The sequence below is a fragment of the Coffea arabica genome, chromosome 7e (assembly GCF_036785885.1).
Source record: "Coffea arabica cultivar ET-39 chromosome 7e, Coffea Arabica ET-39 HiFi, whole genome shotgun sequence".
In the NCBI taxonomy this organism is placed as follows: domain Eukaryota; kingdom Viridiplantae; phylum Streptophyta; class Magnoliopsida; order Gentianales; family Rubiaceae; genus Coffea; species Coffea arabica.
The window spans coordinates 46,356,182-46,362,732 of record NC_092323.1 but is presented as its reverse complement, the minus strand read 5'-3'; positions in this window follow the sequence as shown (position 1 = coordinate 46,362,732).

Genomic DNA, 6,551 nt, shown 5'->3' with positions numbered 1-6,551 from the left:
GCTAACAGAGAAGATCACCAGAATTTGTAAGTAAAAGAACAACTCTAAGGTCTAACTGCAATTAAATTCACATGCATTTTACAATGTAAACGTCAACTGAAACCATTTTTGCTCCAATATGCCTGCTGTTCCTCAAGCTTTCAGTTAAGCAATGTAACTGGCAGTCAACCTTGTTTCTTCAAAAGTTGAACTTCTTAGCCTATCAGAAATTGAGTACCTTGCAATTGCTATCTAGTTGTTCAATTTTTAACCGTACCAAAACTTTTGGCCAAAAGGAAAACACCTTGTAATTATCTTTTTATAGTTCCTCAAACAGTGCCATCCATTCTGGACTACACATCTCATACTCAGAATTTGAGGCCTTATTGACCCCAAAAGAGATGGAACATAAGGACTCAAAGGATCACCTGGGGGTTCATTGCAGAAACATGTTCAGCTGGTATCCGCTTATCTAGAGTAGGAGCATTGGAAGAAGTTTCAGACATCTTATCTGCTTGAGATAATTCATATTCTTTGTATTCATTCCATATTGTGTAGTTATAGCTCTTACAAGCATTCACCAGCTCTATAAAGAACATTAGACATATCAGGTTTACCTGCCATCAAAACAAGGTTCAGCTAAAAATTTTTCACAAACAGAAGATGATAAAAAATCTAAACCCAGTGACGGAGTACTTTATGCAGAGAAGATAATAATACTGAAAATAGAATTTCTCAACGTAATTAACTATGAACAAGGGTCCACTTAGAAACCAAAAGAGAGTACATTCACCTTAAAAATCTATAAAAGTGCTCTGCCAATAGAAGCAAAAAGTAACCTTGGAACAATGTTCCAGAGATATTCTAAATAATAATATGCCAGGTCCTGGCTACGTTACTGACTGGAGATGAAGAAGCAGGATGCTTAAGCATGCCATGAACCAACTTGATATCACCAGCATATCAGAAACCCAATAACCAATTTAATTTATTTGAAACATGCTGCAAGATTGTCTTCAAGGAACCTATGGATTCCACCCTGTCTGCAGGCAATGGCTTCAACTGAACCAATTTATGGACTATGAGATTCTTCACCTGCCCCTCTCTCCACATGCTGCAGCCTATATATTCTTCAGACTTCAAGATACTCCATCCTACCTAAATCAAGTGTCTTTTGACTTTAACATCCAGTTTTGGGAAGTAAAAACTCCTCCTTATCTTTTTTCCCCCTTCTGATTTCTGGAGTTTACAATTAGTCAAGTTTTCACATTATAACATCAAAATTTATATTTCTGGACATTGTTTGACTCAACTTTTGTAACTTTTCCACTGACTTTTTAAGACTTAAAAAATTCAGACAGTCTCTACTCCAACAACCCACAAGTTTGAGCAGTGAAACTTCTAACAGCACATTCTAGAGGAACTGCACTACAAAATTCCGGGCATATGTTTGAAAAGTAAATTTATCATGCTGAATGTGATTTCTTGTATGTTGAGTTTATTTTCTTATACTTAAAGCATTCACTGAATGCTTCAAAACCAGGAGTCTTAGTAAAAAATTGGGATGATTTCCATTCTTATACTTCCCTCACATGGCTTATAATCTTCCAAAACTATACAATCTGTTAGTGAAAACAAGTAAAATGTCAGAATGTGAACAAACTGGATTTATCATGAATTGCTGTTATGCATACAAGTAAAACTAATGCTGCTGAGGAAGTCAAACTGTAAGAATTGGCTACTCAGCCCGGCTAAGTGCACTGAGAATTTCTGAGACAGCTAGGTTAACAACCTGAGTTGTCCAGTCCAATTATAGAGAGAGAGAGAGAGAGAGATGTGCTCACATGACAGGCTATAGCAGCAAAGAGAGAGGTGCTTTGCTGGTGCTTCCTTCAGAGGCTATAGCAGCACAACAAGCCATTTTTACTGACTAAATGATCAAAACAGAACAGGCAAAATCCAAAATTTAGGACATTTAGCCACTGAGCGGCTAGAGTCAAATGTACCCTGGTCTCCATTCCATAGGATACAAAAACAAGAAGGCCAAAATTCTACATATAGGCAAAGCAATGGGTTATGAACATTTCATATAACTAACTCAATAGCTTAAGATCAGCAACCATACATGTTAAAAACTTCCTAAATGGCATTCATAAATCAAAAGTTTCACCAATCAGGGTAAAACATGCATCATGTTCAAGTTGAAAACACATCCAAATACATGATGCACTTCTCTCCAGCATTCTCCTTCAATTCCCCTTCATATGATGAGCCGCATCACGTGTTCTATAAGTCATACAATCATCAAATGGAATGAAAGCATATGAAAGAGAGTAAAACAATAACAATTAAAAAAATGAAACTATGTTGAGATTTATGCACATTAGTAGTTACTTTATTACCATCAATCAACTTCTTAATTCCTGTTGAATGAATTAACAGGACAGCCGACCTTGAGACCTGCCAAAAAAAAAGGAGGGCTAAAAGGTAGTGAGTAACCAATATCTTCAATCCCATCTAGTAGTATATAACATATTACATGTAAACTCAACATCTGAAACTATGCTTGACCACTCAGGAAATTTGAACTCTGTCATCAGTAATAACGACAAAAACAAACCAATAGCTCCACCAACATCAAATCTTGGTCACAGATCAATTGCTTATATGTCTATCATTGGAACTGGACTAAATGAACCTTTGCTCATGAGATGATTTGTCAAGTGTTCCTAATCTTCCAGTAATTAGTTGAGAAAATAATGAAATGAAAGATTATTTCTCTATTCCTTGGTACAGTCTTAGTGTTGATGAAATGGACCCTTATTAAAGTGGCTCTAAGCTGCATTTCCACAAATGAACTAGTGTCATCCTCAACTTTTGAAGCAAGGATTCTCTTCTAGTTTCAGAACTCAACAAAAGGTACTGGGGATCTTCCGGAGGTTGGGGGAGGAGGGGGTGTTGGGGGCCATATAAACAGTCCCTCAAGCAGTTAACAGGGGTTATCATACTCCAAAGTTGTAATTATTAGGCAAAAAGTAGAAGATGTTATAAACAGTTATGAAATGCATGCAAAAACCAAAAATTTGCATATCTCATCTACTTGTACCATAAAACAGAAATCTAGAAATACCCACAAAAATTAATTCATACCCCCACTTAGCAAAATATTCACTCAACTCATCATGTATCAGCATTATTTTCATCAGCACCTTATTACTGGTGGCATCTCATATAATTGACATCCCTCAAGGAGATCAAAAGTTATCAAGTAGATCAAGTAGGCAATGTGAAAATCAGGCACCAGACTGAGTAGGAAACAAGATTAAAGAAACTAGCCGGCATAACTATAGCATCAAGTAAAAGGAAAACAGAGAATCAATGTAGCATTTTTCGAGAAGGCAATGAAACTACGGGGAATTGATAATTTTGGTCAAAATTGTCTATGCATGAAAGGACAACTGTTAAAGATGTCTTTTATTTTCCATTTTAAAGCACAATTAGCTTACATTTTGTAATGTCCATTTCGTAACACAACTTTGCCAGGATTTACTATTCAGACTAAATACCAGATCAGATACGATTGGAGGTTATGCATGAGTTCACATGAGAGATTTTCTGCTGGCACTCTTTAGCCATGTACTCTCTTACTCCTTGGAAATCTTTCTTCAAACATGTTTTTCTTTAAAAACTCTTTTTAATCTTTTTAACAACAAGGAGGCCTGACCTTAATAGGTCAAATTAAAGGCATTGTTCATACTTAATACCACATTAAAATACTGAATTCATTAACTAGGAGAAAAAAAAAGTACAGAATTGAGAGAGAGAGAGAGAGAGAGAGAGAGAGAGAGAGAGAGAGAGAGAGAGAGAGAGAGAGTGAAATACTCAAGCAAAGAAAAACATGAAGAAGAAGAACCAAATTCATAACAAGTTTCATTACCCAAAAAATACAGATCTCCCTCTCAAGAAGATTCAGTAACTACTGCAACTGCTGCTTCCTATGCTGAACAAAGATATGGTTCATAAGATCATGTAGACCTAACTCCAATATAGATGTCTTAACAGTTCAAAAGGACATTAAAATCAGAGATGCCAATTGTAATGAGCAAATAAATTAAAGAACCTTGACAGTTAGCATTTAGGTATAAAATTGTAATGAGCAAAAGGTGTCAGTGACAACCAAGAGGGGAGCAAATATTTTTATGAATCGCAAATTGAAATGTCAAAGTATCCTCTTAAGCTGCAAGATTCCATAATTAGATTTTTTTCTCTTTCCCTTTCTGCACCGCTTTTTTCAATCATGCTAATAGGCATATAATAAGAGTATCGTTTCAAAGATCATAGAACAATATGAAGTAAAGAAATTTTATTAACATTGGACAACTTAATTATTGTGAAGCCTCAAGACTAAAATTTGAAATTACTCCCTAGTACACACAAACACTTTGCCACATTTTCATTAATTAAAAAAACAACCCAGAGAAAAGTAATTTGAAGGTTCAAAAACGAGCAAAAAGTTCGCATCCATTCAATTTTTTTCCAGAGTACAAGCCATCTTCAACGGCCCAAATAAAAAGTTCCCAACTATAAATTGTGGAAACCCAAATTCAAAGTCAAAAGTCAGTTTTCAAAAGTACTTTCCTGTAAAATTAACTGTAACGTAAGCTAATAAAAGGAAACTGGAGGAATGAGGCAATATTCAACAGAGATTAGACATAATAAAACAACTAAGTTTTCCACACAACATGACCATTAAAAACTAGCATCCAATACAATAGTTTCTAGAATTAAAGTACAAAAGTTTGCTAATCATTCTCTGAATCATGCAAAGCTATCTCAGTGAACATGGAGTTCAACCTCGACTTCTTCCTAAGGAGCTTTTCCACCTTAAGATGTAACAGCTTCCATTTCATTTCCGCTTCCTTTCTCTTTGCACTGTCTATGAATCTTATTGCCTCCTCCACCGGAAAAGGAGACTCAAAAGATTCTAATGCCCCGCAGAGATACGGATACTTATCACACACATCTTCTTCCTCTGCGTCTTCATTTGTATCTTCATGACCATCCCCTTCATGGGCAGCATGCACTCCACCATCACCCCAAACTTGTTTGGAAAGCTCAAAAACTTTAGCCTCATGTTCAGAAATTAGTCTTCCATAAGAGCAAAGTATGCCATTGCCTTGAAGAATGTGCTGGAAAGTTAATGCTGAATTACTGTTGCGATTAACAATGGCTGCCTTCAATTTCTTTTTCTCTTTTTTATGAATCTTTACTGTTCTCCATTCTCTAGAGAATTCAAGAGACTCCGTCCATCTTCTACATGTTTTTTTTTTTGCTGCCTTTCTCTTCTTTGCTTCTTGCCTTCTTTCTTCTTGAGTCCAATAGCCGAAATATCAATTACAGGTCAACCATGTGATTGTAATTTGACAAAATATAACCATCAAGTTAAGGGCTAATTACATTTAGCTCCCTTGAGGTTTAGCCAAATTACGAATCAAACCTTAAAATTTGGCCAAATAACAAAACAACCCTTGAAAACCATGAAGTCATAACAAAAGAATCCCTCTCGTTAGTCAACAAACGTTGACTACCTCATTCCAACGCTGTCACCAAAAAATGAGAACCTAAATGCCCGATAAACCCTTTACCTCTAACCTTTCTACCAATCTCCTCCTCCCTTCTCCAAAGCAAAAAACTTGCAACTCCGCTGACTTTATTTTTGCTTCCATGCTCTTTCTTTTCACATGCAACCCCCAATTTATTACAATTCTATAAGAATTTTCTAGGCTCAATTGTATTTTACAACCCATCAATGAATTACTTCCAATTTGCATGGAAGCTCAAAGTCAACTTATAGCCTTAGATTCCAAAAAACAGGGAACAAAATAAAATTCAAATGAGCTAGATCTTGCTACTAACTTTGCTAAATCTAAATTGTGAGCATCAATGTGATTAACCCAGTCATGGCATGTCAAATCTGTAGAATTTCAATAACCAATGTGTGAATATGTGCCCGTTTGTCAATGGGTTTGATAAGGCATGGATTTGTTTCCAATTTCTCTCATGAGTTGGTTGGGCTTGCGACTCCATAGGAAGATTGAGTATTAGTTAAACAAAGAAAAAAAATTAGAGTGTGGATAAAAGATAGTGGATGTGGCGGTGCATCAAGTGGATTTACAAAAGTTGGAAAAAAGGTAAAAATCTAGAAATTGACAAAATATGGGTTTGAGAAATATTACAAAGAATGGAAGGTGGTCATTGCTCTTGGTTGATAGCAGGTGACAATCTGAAGACAGTGGTGCGGCCTCTTCTTGGAACATCTCTTTTTTTTTTTGAGGATATTCATTTTTTTTTAGTGTTCTTATTGTTATTTTCTTTTTGTATGGAACATTTTGGATCTTTTATTTCTGGTTTCTATGCACTTTGACAAAGAAAAATATTTTTATTTATCAATTAGAACCATTTTTATGTTATGCTTAAGCATTTTTGCCTAGAGTCTTGCTTTTATTTTATATTTCTAGTAGATGGTATTTTTGTCATTTTATTCCTTCCATCCACTGAGTTTGGTGATGGGG